This window comes from Neomonachus schauinslandi, chromosome X (genome assembly GCF_002201575.2).
Source record: "Neomonachus schauinslandi chromosome X, ASM220157v2, whole genome shotgun sequence".
Classification (NCBI taxonomy): Eukaryota; Metazoa; Chordata; class Mammalia; order Carnivora; family Phocidae; genus Neomonachus; species Neomonachus schauinslandi.
In genome coordinates this window covers 50,945,833-50,964,553 of record NC_058419.1, presented here as the reverse complement: position 1 = coordinate 50,964,553, position 18,721 = coordinate 50,945,833, and the positions used below count along the sequence as shown (strand labels likewise).

At 36.3% G+C, this 18,721-nt stretch overlaps 1 protein-coding gene across 1 annotated transcript in view; it reads left to right on the top strand.

Annotated features, from left to right (window-relative positions):
* Window positions 1-18,721, top strand: part of DIAPH2 (diaphanous related formin 2) — a 979,600-nt gene that overhangs the window by 390,479 nt on the left and 570,400 nt on the right. The window lies entirely within an intron of this gene.

The following is an 18,721-nucleotide window of genomic DNA, read 5'->3' as shown; positions in this document are numbered from 1 at the left end:
ACCCAGCCACCCCCTCCCTCCCACCCCCCACCACCTTAGATTTTTTAGTGCAACATTCTTCCATAGCACTTTGGAAATACAGTGGTATCAACTGTACTATGTTGGCATAGCTGATGACTGTAAATTAACTCATGGTTTAGATTTTAGTGAGTAGAGACATATGCTTAAAATAATTTTAATATAAGGAAGTATACTTCAGAAACTTTTTGCCTTTATTTTCTATATTTTGGAGCATTGATTTTATTTTATATTTAGTTTAACTAAGTGCTTTATTCAGGACTTTCAGATATTTGTCCAGCTCCTTAGACATTCTTCTTTTACCTCCTTTATACATCCATGTTGACTTGTTCTGCTTCCCAAAGCCTACTGATTAACCATCCTTTGCTGTGTTTGTCAGCTCTAGTGTATGAGTTTGAATCGTACTACTTAGGGGAACATTAGGTATTTGTTGTAGTCATTGTCCACGAGTTACATCAAGGCAGCCATTTATGTATGGAAGCCATTGTTTTCTGGAACCCCACAGAGGCCTCCATAACTAGTTTTCATTACAATGCCATATGATAAAATTTTGAAGACTGACCTTCAAATGGAAATGCTGTTTTCATTAGAGTTTACGGGTGAGAAGAAAACGGAAACTCTGATAACGGTATAGAGAAAGTTGGAGAAATAATGAAAAAAAAAAAAAACCTAATTCTATAAACCTGATAGCCTATCTCCCCCAAAGGATGTTCTTTCTAGTTATATGTATTCCCATCTTTTTGTCCCAGCATCATTCCATTTGGGGGCTGCCTACCTATATCCTATCTTGCTCATAGGATTTTAACTGCAAATGTTACTTGTGCTTTTCTGCTTTCTTTAGTCAGTGCACATTTATTAAATGCCTACTTTTTCCCCTAGGCTCTATGCTGAATTCTGAAGATACAGAAATAAGACTTTACATCCTCAGGGAGCTCAAATATAGTGGGGAAGATAGATTATTATTATAACATGTGATAAACATCAGAACAGAGACAAATAGGGTACTGCAGGACCATGAAGAAGGAGGGCCACTGACCTCAGATGAAGGGAATTAAGCAAGAATTCCCAGGGGATATTGATGCCAGGTCTGAGTTTCAAAGATTTAATAAGGATAGTTAATGGAAAAAGGAAATTGCAGTTGAAAGAAATTCTAGACAGAGTAAAAGTACACACTGAGGTGTGTGTTAAGGTGTGAGAAATTGTGGTGTATTGAGGCAACTCTTAAGTTGTTTGGTATAGCTGGTGAGCAGTGTGTTTCTAGGGAAAGTGGTAAGAAAGGAGTATATAGAGGCAAGAAGAGAGCAACTTATTAATGGCCTACTGTGCTGTATTTAGGAGTTATTTTTTATCCTAAAGACAACATGGAATGTGAATTTTAAGCAGAGAAGTGACATTTTCAGATTAAAAAGTTAGAAAAATCCCTCTGAATATGGTATGAAGATTATCGGGACCTCGTTGGGGTTGTGGAGGGGACACTTGGACTTGACGAAGAAAGAAAGACCTGTCTGGAGCTTATTGCTTGAAATATAGGGAATACATTTTACATGCCCAAACTAAAGTAATGGGAATAAAGGCTGGTACAAATTCTATAGATGTAGAAAGTATAAAATGTAATTCCTAGAAATTGATAAGGGCTATTTATATTACCCAATTTACTAAATTATAGTTCCATTTGCTGAGTTCATCTCTATCATCTTGATTGGAATTTTGAGTGTTGGTTGGCAATTTAGTACCCAAATCTTTGAACTACTGTCTAGTTTTATGCCATTAGATACCTAATAATAACTATTATGTGTAGGTTTTTTACTAGTCTTATTTCCTTAATTTTTAAACTCTTAGGGGCTGGTATGGTATCTCACTCTTGTTCTCTTTTACATCTCTTATTACTAGAATATTCCACCTAAAAAGCACTCATGTCCACAAATTTTAGTGTTAAAAAGAAGAGCTTATCCAATTACACAAGGACTTGTACAGTTTCCTAGAACATTTTTAAAAGAGTTATATGATTGAAATTTTATTTTATTTGTATCCTTTCAGTTTTGCCTAAAGGATGGAACTTTTTATTTAAGAGAGTCTGACTTACATGACTAACTACTTTGGTGGTTTTATATTTTTCTTAACTAATACAGTAAGCCTATTTTTGGTTAAAATAATTTCCCTTGCTAGCATGTCTATGGGGATGATTGATTGTTTACTTCACACAATCATTTCCTGAAGGCCTAATCTATTTGAAGGGATGCCATACTGTGTAAGATACCTCGATGGTCTTAAGGAACACATGTAAACCTTTGTTTGGTCTCCTTCCCCAAGATCCTGGATTCTGTATTTTAAAAGTCTCATCCACTGCCTCCTGTCCACAAAAACTTTTCTTCTTTTTCTAGTATAAAAACAATTCCTAGTGTGCTATTAAAATTTTTGAGAATGTTTGATCTTCAGTTATAATTATGTTTCCAGAGATACATCTAGATTAGTTATTCATTCTGTGTCAGGAAATGAAAATGTGAGACTTTTTTGAGCAAGATTAGAAAACAATTAAAACCAGTTAGCAATTTTAAATATTTGGAATCATCACATTCAAAATGTACTACTTATTTTCCAAAGTAAGATAGTAGCATCTGAGTCCAGAAAGATGAGAGTTTTAATAAACCAAGTCAGTTGCATTAGTATGCTAGTAAATTTCTTTTTAAAGGGCATCCCCATTAGTTCTGTGTTGCTGTCCTTATATCTTCCCCCCTTTTTTTCCTTTTTTTTTTCTTTTTAAAATGTTCACTTTTGGGGTAGCTGGGTGGCTCAGTCAGTAAACATCCGACTGTTGGTTTTGGCTCAGGTTATAATCTTAGGGTCCTGGGATTGAGCCCTGCATTGGGCTCTGTGCTCAGTGCGGAGTCTGCTTGTCCCTCTCCGTCCCCTTCTGCCCCTCCCCCAGGTTGTGCACACATGTGCACTCGTGCTCACTCTCCCTCTCTAAAATAAATAAATAAATAAATAAATAAATAAAATCTTTAACAAAATACAATGGTCACTGGTGTACCATAACTTTCTTTTAAATAAAGAACTTTATGAATTATTTAAAACCTCTGTATTTAAGCACAATAAATAGAGAATGTCTAAATAATATAACAACATTCATAATCACATACTTTCTTCAAAGATGTTTAAGAGAAAAGAGCTGCAAAACTAAAGTCACTGTCACAAGGATTAGCAAATTCCTTCAAGTTCAGGAACCTTGTGGTACATATGCATAATTTTTTAAAGAGTTGGTGTATCAAGCTAACTTTTCAAACTCTTAAAATATGTTGCATAAATCTATATCTTGATGATAATGAAGTTGTGAATAGGTGTTAAACACAAGGGCCCTCAAAATATACACAAGTTTAGAGGGTCAAAGTGATTTAACATGCTGTTTTGATGTCAACTCCTTATATTTTATATCAAAGTTGTTCTGGTAAATAGCATGAAAGGAACTGCCCTAGCAATTGGAAATATCTTCCATCTGGGAATGTCAGTTTTTGTTTTTGTTTTTGTTTTTTGAGAGAGAGTGAGCGAGAGAGAGAGAGAGAAGACAAGCAGGGCAAGCGCAGAAGGCAGAGAGAGAAGCAGGCTCCCCACCAAGCAGGGAGCCTGATGTGGGGCTCGATCCCAGGACCCCGGGATCATGACCTGAGCTGAAGGCAGACGCTTTACTGACTGAGCCACCTAGGCACCCCTATTTTAAAACATCTTATATACATTTTGTATTTTCTATATGTTTAAAATAGTCTTGAAGTAAATACATATAAATATTTGTCATTTGACATATTTTTATTTTGATTTATATGAATTAATTAAAGGGCTTGGATACATACTAGGGTTTTATATACTTCTCTTATTATTATGGGACTATTACTAAAGCAGCTATTTATTTATTTTTTTAATTTAATTTTTTTTTAAATTTTATTATGCTATGTTAGTCACCATACAATACATCATTAGTTTTTGATGTAGTGATCCTCGATCCATTGTTTTCGTATAACACCCAGTGCTCCATGCAGTACGTGCCCTCCTTAATACCCATCACCGGGCTAACCAATCCCCCCTCCCCCCTCCCCCCTCCCCTCTAAAACCCTGTTTGTTTCTCAGGTCCATAGTCTCTCATGGTTCATCTCTCCCTCCAATTCCCCCCCCCCCCCATTTTTCCCTTCCTTCTCCTAATGTCCTCCATGTTATTCCTTATGTTCCACAAATAAGTGAAACCATATGATAATTGACTTTCTCTGCTTGACTTATTTCACTTAGCATAATCTCCTCCAGTCCCATCTATGTTGATGTAAAAGTTGGGTATTCATCCTTTCTGATGGCTGAGTAATATTCCATTGTATATATGGACCACATCTTCTTTATCCATTCATCTGTTGAAGGGCATCTCGGCTCTTTCCACAGTTTGGCTCTTGTGGACATTGCTTAAAGCAGCTATTTAAAGAGAGAAATAGTTTGCTTGAAGTCATACAACTTTTAAGTGTACTTAAAATTAATTCACCCAGGCGCCTCTCATCTGAGAATGTCTTAAGTCAACTTTTCATTACCTTCTATTGCAGATTATTGATAATTTAATAGGAATTTCAAGTTTAAATTACAAAAATTCTAAAGTTACTAATTTTGTTAATTTAGGTAAAGTAGGCATTTGTCTTGTATGCACGTCTTAGACTGTGATATTGTCTTGTAAATTAAAGTTAATAGCAAATACTTTATTACTGCTAGAAACAAAAAATAAAAGAGTACAGATATTGCCAGATAGCATTTGGTCAGAAGTGTTCATATATAGAAATTAGAATCTAAAAAGTAAATAAAAAACATGGGGTGCCAGCTGGCTCAGTCAGTAGAGTATGCTACTCTTGATCTCAGGGTTATAAGTTCGAGCCCCACATTGGGTGTAAAGTCTTTTAAAAAAATTAAAAATCAATAAAAATAGAATATAATTATTCCAATAAGCATTGCAGTCCACGTTCATTATTGATACGTAGATAATTAACAGTTCCAGATATATTCTGAGTAGACATACATGCTTCACATAGATTGGTCTTTAAAACAATCTATATGATATATACAGGATAGAATTTTTTTTAATGTTGTCAGCTTAAAGTTCCAAAGGAAAAAAAAAGGAAACTGAAAATCAATGTGGAATTGTCAAGTCTGCAAAATATCTTACGTTGGAATTATAAAGAAGTGGTTCTGAAAGTCAAAAACTTCATCCTCTAGCAATGTTATTTTATAAGATAGGACTAGAAAATTATAGAAATCAAACTACTGCCATGTAATGATTTAAAAATTAATCCATATTGAGACCCCTTCACCACTGTGTTATTTTAACATAACCTCCTTCTGTCACTTAGATAGAACTAGATTCAGAACATTATAGTTCAGGTAGGAATATATTACCATTGTAACTATTAAACACTGCTTTTTAATTTTTTTTTAAAAAAGGTGTGTGTGTGTGTGTATGTGGTCTGAATGTACAGTAATTTTGAAAAAGTCTCTGTGTAACAGTGAGCATGGTAGTTTTCTAGACACTGTTGGTCTCAGAGGTCCCCATTAAAAAGAGTAAGGATTGCTACTTCTCAAACCTTGTCAGATACTGGGCATATTACCTGCATGAACAATGGAGGCATTGGGGGTAGCAGTCTACCTTTGTGATAACCTTGTTTATACACTTACAGAACATATTGACTACAGTATGCATCATTTCTACAATACTACCAGAGCCTTGCTTATAAGATTTTGTAAGAAATACACAAGAGGAAGGAATCATAGGCCTCAGATTCTGAAATGTCTAATTCAGTCACAGTGATGCAGTGCTCAGATGAACTATAGCAGATTTAATGAACAATCTAGGACAAAGACACATGTACTGGACACACCAGGGAAAGAGATTGCGTGTACAGGGACTAATTAGCATGAAATATGAATACATTCTTATAAGTTATCTTGATCTATGGGACATCTTCATTATTGGGAATGATTTTTGCATGAAGTTAATGGAGAGAAATTCAGAAGTTATTCTGTATAAAGAATTTTAAAATAGTGCTTTAACTTTTTGATTCTGCATAGCCTAAACTTCTGGGGCAGAGAAATAATAAATTGCATATCATAAAATATCATAACCAAATGAAATGGACCTGTTTTTTACAATGTGGCAAACAAGGTGGGAAACAGTAGCTATCCTTCTTCTAACCAATTAACTTAATTAACAAGTAGTTTGACTTCAGTATCTGAATTAGAGATACACTCGATATTGAGTATTGTCTTGCTATTTTAAATAAGATGATCTGGGCATTTTCTATTCTAGATTAATACATCTAGCTAGTCTTGAAGAGCTTGGATTCAGTTCTTCGGGGTCTCTAAGATGTCTTTACCAAAGAAATCATCAATCTTGATGAAGGAGTTAGAGAATAGAATTCATTTGTTTCAAATTTGTTTAAGGCTTGTGGGAAGGGGAGCCAAAGAAGTGTTTGGAAGAACAGTATTCAAAAATAGACTTAAGTTCAACTGAGAAACAAAAACCCAGAAGTATAATATCCATTTGAATATTAGTTCTTTCAATTTACACAATATTTTTATTCTTAATTTAATGTTTGAAATTTAGCCTAGGAACACCTAGAATTTAAAACTACTTTTGGTAATCATTAAAGACTCTAAGTTTGAGGAATTAATCTTATTTTCCCCACTCTCACCTCTGTCAAAAGATTTCAGCATGATTACTTGGTTAAATGTATGGCTAGATTTTATGTAAAATACACAATGTTAATATTTTATTTTATATTTAACTTCAATAACATTTTTCATGTGCTTTCTGTTTACAAACATCTTAGAAACTACCACAGAAGTCAGTATTCTTGAAGAAAAGTCAGTGTGTTTGAGATGTGAAATTAGAACAAAAATTGCTAAAATAGTCTACACATTTATTTTATGGAATACTTTTAAGAAACAGTTCATTTGTGAGCTACCTGTGTGGTTCAGTTGGTTAAGTGTCTGACTCTTGACTTCAGCTCAGGTCATGATCTCAGGGCCTTGAGATGGAGTCCCATGTTGAGCTCCACACTCAGCGGGGAGTCTGCTTGAGGATTCTCTCCCTCCCTCTCCCTCTACTCCTCTCCCCTCTGAAATAAATAAATAAATCTAAAAAAAAAAAGAAACAGTTTATTTGTATATAGGGCTATGGGGCTACATGCCATATAGCAGAAAAACAGGCTCTGTACAGCACTTACCATGTTCATTGTCTATGGTTGCCCACAATACTAACTCACACCATTATATGCATGAAGTGTGTATAAAGCGGTGTAGAGGGCTGGCAGGGTGGTGGTAAAAAATAGAATAGGAATAGGAACAAATTTAGAAATAACCATCATTCTATCTGTCCCAACTTTGAACAGGTCAAAAAGCACAGGATTTTTTCATTTCAGTATTAGGCCACTTTTAAGAAGAGAATTGACTGACTGAAGATGGGTCATGAGCAGTCTGTGACTGCTCTTTACTTTAATGCAACATATTTGACCTTAGGGATACTAACTTTAGGGAGGTGCAGTAAATACATGGCAATTAAGATAGCGAAAGATACTTGCTGAGTGCTGAGCATTTAGAATGTGTTACATAATGTTCTAGATAAATTTACCTAAGAGTCTTCATTTATTTCTAGCAGATTCCTTTTGTGTTATAGGTATTATTTTTTTATCTCAAAATTGCAGTTGAAGAAACAGCTATTTAAAGAGAGAAATAGTTTGCTTGAAGTCATACAACTTTTAAGTGTAGATTCAGAATTCAGTTGTTGAATCCAAGTTGTTCATAGAATTGAATGTATACCTCATTTTTTGGTTTATAATGGAGTATAATTAAACATTGAGATGTACAAAAATTCTCTCAAATACTTTGTTGGTATTGATCTCATTACATATTTACTTTCCAACCTATATATGGGAGTTTAATTTTCTTAATCTAATAAACCAGGCTATTATATTGCAAGATTATTCATGTCTTGAACTTTGTAGGATGAGACTTGACAATAACCTGGTCATTTGAGGTTTTTTTTTCCAGAATGTGGTATCTGTCATGGTGTTCTGTCTATGGAATTATTATGAAAAAAACACTTACTAACACATTTATATGTATGTTAGCATACTGAGATAGAAGAAACTTCTTCAGAGGAAGAGTTAAGATAGCAGAGTAGTAGGAGGACCCTAGGCTTGCCTGGTCCCTCACACTCAGGTAGATAAATATCAAATCATTCTGAATACCCAAGAAATCAATCTGAGGACTGACAGAACAAACTGCAGAACTAGATGGAGAGAAGAGCCCACATCGTGGATGGTAGGAAGTGCAGAGATGCGATTCGGGGGAGAAGTGGATCATGGGTGCTGGGGAGGGGAGTAGGCGCTTGTCCTTAAGAGAGGTGAGAGAGAGGGGCGCCTGGGTGGCTCAGTCGTTGAGCGTCTGCCTTCGGCTCAGGTCATGATCCCAGGGTCATGGGATCGAGCCCCGCATCGGGCTCCCTGCTCTGCGGGAAGCCTGCTTCTCCCTCTCCCCCTGCTTGTGTTCCCTCTCTCGCTGTGTCTCTCTGTCAAATAAATAAATAAAATCTTTAAAAAAAAAAAAAAAGAGAGGTGAGAGAGAGAGGACAACACAGGGGATTGCACAAGGAAAACACTTGTCCAAGGCCATTGACTAGGAAAATGAGAGGTGCTGATTTTTGTAAGTCTTTACAACCACGAAGCCTGGAGTTTACAGGTATCTGGCATTGCAGATGTGGTGCTTTACACCACATCTTTACAACCACGAAGCCTGGAGTTTACAGGTATCTGGCATTGCAGATGTGTTGCAGTGCTCCTATGGAGAAGGAGGGCAGATAGCCTGGGGTACAAAAGGCATGGTATCTCCTGGGATGCACTGGGAGAGATAATTCCGTTCTTAGAGCTCATTTGAAAGAAGTGGCATTGCCTCTCCTGGGACAAAAGAGCATGTGGATGCCTTTTCTCTCCCCCACCCTTCAGGATAAACTATCTTCAGTATGCAGCACAACATTAACAGTGGCAGCATAATCCTACTTACACCAAACCCTGCCCGCCTGCACTCTGTAGGTGCTATTTTTCTCCAGAAAGTGTGCCTGAGAACAGGTGGAGCTGGACCCTTCCCCAGAAGAACACAAACCCTTCCCCCCACTCGCACCATGGCAACTGACCATAGAGTTCTGCAAAGCTTCAGTTCTAATGGAAATAGCATCAGGTCTCTTAACAAGCAGACCAGAGCATACCTACTTAAAACCACATTCTGGTAAAGGTCCAGACACTCCCCACTGCAGGCAAGGAGAAACTCTGCAGAGGACTGACCTGAGGGAAAGAGCAGCCAAAAGACAGTAGTTGAGTGTACACAGCAAACACCAGAAACACTTCCTGAAGCACCAGGCTCTGGACAATATATGACCTCTTATTTATAAAGCCAGTAGTATCAGGAACAGGAAAAATAACAGGCTTTCCTAACACAGAGAAGAAGCAGAGACCTAGACAAAATACCAAAACAGGGGAATTCATCCCAAAAGAAAGTACGAGAAAAGGTCACAGCCAGGGATCTCACTGAAACAGATATAAGTAATAGGTCTGATCCAGAATTTAAAGCAATAATCATAGGAATATGATTATTCTGGGCTTGAGAAAAGCTTAGAAGATACCACGGAGTCTCTTGCTGCAGAGATAAAAGACCTAAAAACTAGTCAGGCTGAAATAAAAAATGCAGTAACTGAGATGCAAAAGCACCTGGATGTAAGGACCACAAGGATGGAAGAAGCAGAGGAACAAATAAGTGATATAGAAGATAAAATTATGGAAAAGAAGCTAAAAAGAAGAGGGAAAGAAAAATACTGGATCATGAATATAGATTTAGGGAACTCAGTGACTCCATAAAGTGTAATAATATTCATAGTATAGGAGTCCCAGAAGAAGAGAGGGAGAAAGGCAGAAGGTTTAATTGAGGAAATTATAGCTGAAAACTTCCCTAATTCGAGGAAGGAAACAGACATCAAATTCCAGGAGGTTCCGGGAACTCCCATCAAAATCAACAAAAGTAGGGCAACACCAAGACAAATCATAGTTATGTTTGCAAAATATAGAGATAAGTAAAAAATCCTAAAAGCAACAAGAGAAAAGAAATCCCTAACTTACAAGGGAAGATGAATAGGGTTAGCACCAGCTTATCCACAAACTTGGCAGGCCAGAAGCAAGTAGCATGATATATTTAGCATGCTGAATGGGATGAATATGCAGCCAATGATACTCTATCCAGGAAGTGTATCATTCAGAATAGAAAGAGATAAAGAGATTACCAAACAAATAAAAACTAAAGAAGTTTGTGACCACTAAGCCAGGTACACAAGATATATTAAAGGGGACTCTGAGTGGGAAAGACCAAAAGTGAAAAAGTCTAGAACAGAACAGAGAAAATCTCCAGAAACAACAACAAAACAAGTAATAAAATGACACTAAATTTATGTCTATCGATAATAATTCTGAATGTAAATGAACTAAATGTTCCAATCAATAGAAATAGCGTATCAAAATGGATTAAAAAAAAAAAACACAAGACCTATCTATATGCTGCCTAGAAGGGACACATTTCAGACCTAAAGATAGATGCAGATTGAAAGTGAGGGGATGGAGAACCATTTATCATGCAAATGGATGTCAAAAGAAAGCCAGAGTGGGTTACTTATATCAGATAAGCTAGAGTTTAAACTGAAGATTATAATAAGAGATGAAGAAGAGCAAAATCATAATGAAGGTGTCTATTCAGCAAAAAGATTTAACATTTTTCAATATTTATGCCCCCAACATGGGAGCACCCATATATATGAAATAATAACAAAACATATAGGAACTCATAGTAATACAGTAATAGTAGGGGATTTTCAATTCCCACTTCATCAATGAACAGATCATTGACTATTTGGTCTTCTTTGTGGTTCCATACAAATATTAGGATTCATTATTCTAGTTATGTGAAAAATGCTGTTGACATTTTGATCGAGATTGCATTAAATGTGTAGATTGTTTTGGTAGTATAGACATTTTAACAATATTTGTTTTCCTATCAATGAGAATGAAATGTCTTTCCATTTCTTTGTGTCATGTTCAATTTCTTTCATCAGTGTTTTATAATTTTCAGAGTACAGGTCTTTAACTTCTTTGGTTCGGTTTATTCTTAGGTATCTTATTGTTCTTTGTGTAATTGTCAATGAGATCGATTCCTTGATTTCTCTTTCGCTACTTCATTATTGGTGTATAGAAACGCAACAGATTTCTCTATGTTGATTTTGTATCCTGTAACAGTAGTGAATTCGTGCATCCATTCTAGTTTTTTGATGGAATCTTTGGGGTTTTCTATATAGAGTATCATGTCATCAAACACAGTGAAAGTTTGACTTCTTTCTCCCTGATATGGATGCCCTTTATTTCTTTTGTCTGACTGTTGTGGCTAGGACTTCTGGTATTATGGTAAATAATAGTAATGAGAGTGGATATCCCTGTTTTATTCCTGATGGTAGAGGAAAACCTCTCAGTTATTCCAAATTGAGGATGATGTTAGCTGTGAGTCTTTTGTATATAGCCTTTATGATGTTGAAATATGTTCCCTCTATCCCTACATTATTGACTGTGTTTATCAAGAATGGATGCTGTTTTTTGTCAAATGCTTTTTCTGCAATTATTGAGAGGATCATAGGGTTCTTATCCTTTCTTTTATTAATGTGGTGTATTATATTGTTTGATTTGCGAATATGGAACCACTCTGACAATCCAGGAATATATCCCATTTGATCATGTGAATGATTTTTCCAATGTATTGTTGGATTTGCTTAGGTAGTATTTTATTGAGAATATTTGCATCCATGTTCATCAGGGATATTGGCCTGTAGTTGTCTTTGTTCATGGAGTGTTTATCTGGTTTTGGTTTCATGGTAATGCTTGCCTCATAGAATGAGTTTTCCAGTTTTCTTTCCTTTTCTGTTTTTTGTAATAGTTTGAGAAGAATAGGTATTAACTCTTCTTAAAATGTTTGGTAGAGTTCCCCTGGGAAGCCATCTGTACCTGGGCTTTTGTTTGTTGTGAGATTTTTGATTACTGATTCAATTTCTTTGCTGGATATAGGTCTATTCAAGTTTTATTTCATCCTGTTTCAGTTTTGGTAGTTTATATATTTCTAGGAATTTATCCATTTCTTGCAGGTTGTCCACTTTGTTGGTGTATCATTTTTCATAATTTTCTCTTATAATTGCTTGTATTTTTCTGGTGTTGGTTGTTATTTTTTCCTCTGTAAAGAATGATTTTATTTATTTGGGTCCTTTCCATTTTCTTTTGGTAAGTCTGGCTAGAGATTTATCAATTTTATTAATTTTTTCAAACAATAGCTTCTGCTTTCATTGATCTGTTCTATTGTTTTTATTTTCTATATCATTTATTTTTTGCCCTATTCATTATATTTCCTTCCTTCTTGCTGGCTTTAGGCCTTGTTGTTCTTTTTCTAGCTCCTTTAGGTGTAAGGTTAGGTTGTTTATTTAAAATATTTTTGTTTCTTGAGGTACTCCTGTGTTGCTTTATACTTCCCTCTTAGGACCACTTTTGCTGCTTTGAAAAGATTTTGGATCATTGTGTTTTCACTTTAATTTGTCTCCATGTATTTTTTATTTTTCTTTGATTTCCTGGTTGACCCATTCATTGTTTAGTAGCCTGTCTTTTAATCTCCATGTGTTTGTGGTCCTTCCTGTTTTTTCTTTTGGTTGACATCTAGTTTATTAGTTGTGGTCAGAAAAGTTTGCATGGTATGGTTTCAATCATTGTGTATTTGGTGAGGCCTGATTGGGGTCTGTTCTGTTCTGGAGAATGTCCCATGTGCACTTGAAAAGCATATGTACTCTGATGTTTTAGGATGGAATATTCTGTATATATCTGTGAAGTCCATCTGGTCCAGTAAAGTCATTGTTTCCTTGTTGATTTTCTGTTTAGATGATCTGTCCATTGATGTAAGTAAGGTGTTTAAGTCTCTTGCTATTATATTATTTTCAGTGATTTCCTTTGTTATTAGTTGTTTTATATATTTGTGTGTTCCCATGTTGGGTGTATAAATATTTGCAGTTCTTAGATCTTCTTGTTGGATTTTTGACTTCATTATGATACAATGCCCCTCTTTTTTCTATTGTTACAGTCTTTTTTAATGTCTAATTTTTCCAATATATGTTTTGCTACTCTGGCTTTTTATTGACATCCATTTGTGTGATAAATACTTCTCCATCCACTCACTTTCCGTCTGCCCGTGTCCTTAGGTGTGAAATGAGTCTCTGGTAGGCAGCATATAGATTGGTCCTTTTTTTTCCATTCTGATACACTACATATTTTAATTGGAGCATTTAGTCCATTTACATTCAAAGTAATTATTTAAAGATATGTATTGAAAGATTGCCATTTTATTACTTGCTTTCTTATTGTGTCTGGAGATTTTTTCTTATATTTTCTTTGTCTTTGTCTTTATCACTTTTTGTCTCTCCTTTGTACTCAAAAAGTCCCCTATAATATTTCTTGCAGGACTGGTTTTAAAGGTCACAAATTCCTTTAATGTTTGTCTACCCAACTCCTTATCTCTCCTTCTATTCTGAATGATAGCCTTGCTGGATAGATTATTTTTGGCTGCAGATTTTTCCCATTCAACACTTTGAATATATCATGGTCCTCTCTCATGGCTTGTTAGGTTTCTTTTGAAACATCTGGAGCTAGCCTTATGTGTCTTCCCTTGTAAGTTAAGTATTTCTATGATCTTGCAATTTTTTTTAATTTTTAATTTTTAATTTTCTTAAAGATTTTATTTATTTATTTGAGAAAGAGAGCTAGAGAGAGTATGAGCAGGAAAAGGGGCAGAGGGAGAAGCAGACTCCCCGCTGAGCAGGGAACCAGACATGGGGCTCCATCCCAGGACCCTGGGACCATGACCAGAGCCAAATGCAGACAGAAGCTAAACTGACTGAGCCACCCAGGTGCCCCTATCTAGCTTTTTTATAATTTTTTCTTTATCACTGTATTTTGCAAATTTAAATATCATAGGTCTTGATGTTGGCCTGTTTTTGTTGTTTCCAATGGGAGTTCTGTGTGCCTCCTGGATCTACATGTCTCTTTCCTTCCCCAGAATAAGGAAGTTTTATGCTTTCATTTCTTAAAACAAGTTTTCTTACCCTGTTTTTCTCTCTTCTTCTTCTGGGACTCCTGTAATATGAATGTTAATTACGTTTGATGGAGTCACTGAATTCCCTAAATTCATTCTTCTTGTATAATTCTTCTTTCTCTCTTTTGCTCAGCTTCTTTATTTTCCATTATTTTGTTCCAGGTCACTCATTCCTCTGCTTCTAACAGCCTGTTGTTTATTGCATCAAGCCTATTTCCAATCCTGTTTATTGCATTCTTCATCTCTGATTGATTGTTTTTTAACTCTTTTATCTCTGTGTTAAGGTTCTCAGTAATGTCTTCTTTTCTCATGCCCAGTGTATATCCTTATTTTTGTTGCTTTAAATTCTCCATCAGGCATGTTACTTATATCTGTTTCACTTAGATCTCTGGACATATCTTGTTCTTTCATTTGGAATGTTCATTTGTTTTCTCATTTTGTCTAAGTCTGCCTACTTCTACATGTTAGAAAAGCCATTTATGTCTCCTGCTCATGAAAGTAATGGCCTAATGAAGAAGAGGTCATGTAATGTCCAGGGCCTGGAGCTTCAGGGAATGTCTCTGGTGTGTTCTATGTGTGCTCTGCTGTTATGTTTTGGTGCTCTATTCTTCAGGCAGAGGGAGAAGCAGACTTCCTGCTGAGCAGGGAGCCAGTTAGGTTTAAGCCAGTTAGGCAGCCATTGTAGGTATGGCACTGCAGAGACTCTCCTTGCCTGCTGTGTGCAGTGTTTGGTCCGTGGCATTAATGTGGTGAGTTTTATCTAGGTGTGCTCTGGCCTGCTTGTGAAATGAGACTCAACACCACTTCTACCAGAACTGAGGCCTTGCAGAACTGTCTGGGAAATGTGGTGTGGACAGGGGTTTGTGCTGGTTTCTGGGTGAGGAGCCCACTTTCTGGGACTGAGCCTTTTTTGACTGAGAGGGTCTGTCCTGCCAGTGTGCATGGTGGGGGGCTTGGTGTAAGCCAGTTAGGCAGCCAGTGTAGGCACTGCACTGCTAACCACAGGCTGCCTCTGTGTTTATGGTGAGGGGTGGGGGTTTAAGATGGTACTAGTGTGCTCCTTTCTTCCCAGAGAGTGTTCTCTGTGAATGCTGCCTGTCAGGGACCATGCTATAAGAAGAGCAAATAATGTCTCCAGTGTGTGACCCAGACTTTTTTGAGAAAGCTGTTTCCACACTCTCTGCCTCCGTGTTTTTTGCCTGCCTTCTCTCCAGGAGGAGCACAGTGCCATCTGGACTCTATATCCCAGTGAAGCCTGCTGGTTGCAAGAGCTCAGAAAATTTAGCCCCTCTTGTTTTCCATGCCAGTGTCTTTGGGGAAATGTTCTCCTTGTGCATTCCTCTGTGTATTCCTGTCTCTCTCACCCTTATCAGCGACTAGGGCTTCCCCCCACCACAGTATCTGTGACCTGTTTCTCCCCTAAACCATGTCTCTGCACTTCTTGCATTCTTCGTTGTGGCCTCTGCTCTCTGTTTAGTTGTAGAATTTGTTCTGTCAGTTTTTCAGGTTGATTTCTAGGGCATTTAGGATGATTTGATAGTTTTCTTTTTAAAGATTTTATTTATTTATTTGAGAGAGAGAGAATGAGAGAGAGCAAGCACATGAGAGGGGGGAGGGTCCGAGGGAGAAGCAGACTCCCCGCCGAGCAGGGAGCCAGATGCGGGACTCGATCCCAGGACTCCAGGATCATGACCCGAGCCGAAGGCAGTTGCTTAACCAACTGAGCCACCCAGGCGCCCAAAATGAATGTCCTTGCCTTTATTTTAAAGATTTTTCTATCTAAGTAATCTCTCCACCCAACGTGGGACTCAAACTCACAACCCTGAGATCAAGAGTCACATGCTCTACTGACTGAGCCAGCCAGGTATCCCTGATTTGATAGTTTTCTAGTTGTGTTCATGGGACAAGATGAGCCTAGGGTCTGTCTACTGCTCTGCCATCTTCCCCCGCTTTTTCTCTTTAGTTGTGAGATTATACATTGACTAGCTGGCCATGATGCTTGCTGGCTAGGCATTAGCCTATTTCCTTGGTAAATTCTTATGTAATCTCTTGGCTATTGCTCTTGCAGAAACTAGTGGTTGTTTTTTGTTCATTTTTAAGAAAATAGTTGAGAGCATGCGATTTGTAGTCAGGAGATCTGAGTTTAAACCTTAGCTACAAAGCAACCAGGGCAAAGTATATTAACCTCTCTCAATCTCAGTTTCTTCAGAGTCATGTTAATATCTGTCTCATAGGGTTGTTCGTGTGTTTAAATAGAATAATGTACATGGAAAACATTGCCATTCATCACTACTCATAATTCATTGTGATTATAATGACTGTTGTATAAATCAGGTTAGAGTTCTTCTTAATCTATGAATATATTTCTAATTTTTTTTAGATCAATTTATTGAACATGGGAGAATTTTCTTTCACGGCTAATGGCTGTGTTCTGGAAAAATTTCCTATTAAGTGTGGAAACAGTCCTGTTTCTGTTTGAGTTAGGAAGCTAGTACTTTATTTTTTCCCTCTCAGGCTTCTGATTTATGTTCTCTTTGAGTAAATATCAGATTAGTGGTAATGTTATAAAAGAAAATCCCTAAATAAATAAGGTAGTCATTGAAAAAAACTCTCATCAAAATTGCTTTAACTATATTACATTTTAAAATAAGAATGGTCGATCTTTTGAGTTTTAGTATCATAATACCAACTGTGTGTGTGTGTGTTAACCTAAATGGCTGAAATACTGTTTGTATTCATTTCTCTTTTGTGAGGTCAGTTGAACTTTGAAAGTTCCATAAGAATAAAAGAAATGAAACAATTATTATCACTAGAGAAACCATTGCTTCTTATCATCTTGTTTTTTTTTTTGCTACTTAAATTGTTATTGAACCTAAATTTAAGCGAATTTATATTGGTAAACACTGCTAAAATTTGGAATTCAATATAGTTGGTTAAAATATATCAAAACAATATTTTAAACAGCTACTTTTAAGTAGGTGTAAAATTCACACTTGTTTGCTTTTATTTTTAAAGCAACCTTGAAGTTTGGATTTTAAAGCCTCCATGTCTGGCAATGTTTATACATTAAAATATATAGAAATAAGTTCTGATAGTTGAAATTACCCACTTAGACATTTAAAATGTGATTTTTGTGTTTTTTTTTTATCCAGAGTAGAAGCTGACAAAAATAAATGGATATTGTTTTGATAATAAGGTTCATAAATTTATATATAATTGTTACATTAGAATTCTTTTCCTCATTAGCAGTATTTCAAATGAGTGAATGAATGCCTTTTTTTGAATCTGAGCAAGCTTCATCATTTTTAGCAGTTCAAATGTAGACAACCTAGGATGAGTCAATTTTTACAAAAGGCTGTATCTCTGGAGCTCTTTTGCTATCTCTGCTTGACAGAGAGGGAGGATTTTGAAAACTCCCTTCTGCTGCTTAGCCTTGTAGTGTTTTAGTTGCCCTGTAATAAAAATGAAGGAAAGAAATGAAAGGCAAAAGCAGAGGGAGTTTTATAGCTTGGGATGTTTCATGTTTTCATATTTTTATTTTGTATTTAAATACTGGGGTGGGAGGACTTAATGGACTCTGATACTGTTCACTTTTTTCTGTTCAGGAAGTCAGTTGTGCAGAATATCAGTTTGCTTTTTTATATCAAAATAATAATATTTTACCTTTTCCAGAGGGTAATTTTAATGGTAACTTATAGAGATTTACTAGGAAGAAATTATAGGTATGTTTTTTATATTTATAAAGTATTTTGAAGGCCACGTATGAATTCTATATATAAATATACTACCAATAAAATAACACCACTAATACAATTGAGATATTAAAAAAAGAAAAATCAGGGGCACCTCGGTGGCTCAGTCATTAAGCATCTGTCTTCGGCTCAGGTCATGATCCCAGGGTCCTGGGATCGAGCCCCACATCGGGCTCCCTGCTCAGCAGGAAACTTTCTTCTCCCTCTACCACTCCCCCTGCTTGTGTTCCCTCTCTTGCTGTCTCTCTCTCTGTCAAATAAATAAAATCTTAAAAAAAAAAAAAAAAAGAAAGAAAAATCAGGGCGCCTGGGTGGCTCAGTTGGTTAAGCATCCGACTCTTGATTTTGGCTCTGGTCAACCGTGTTGGGCTCCATGCTCAGTGTGGAGTCTTCTTGGGATTCTCTCTCTTCTTCTCCTTCTTTTTCTCCCCCTGCTAGTGCTGTCTCGCTGTCTCTCTCTAAAAAAAAAAAAATCTACTTACCTTCTAGTGAGCAGAGACTTTCTTTCCCTAATTTGAATTTAGAAAGCTCTCAAAATGCTAAAAGGAAGTGAAACAATTTCAGCCAATGCTGCTGCTATTATAAATCCAACTTTTTTACTTGATATAATTTTAAATGAATACTCATGACATTAAGACATCATGCTTTCAGATCATGTAATGGTAAACCACAGAGTAATAGAATCATGTTTGAAATGGCCATAGTCTTTTTTTTTTTTTTTTAGAAAG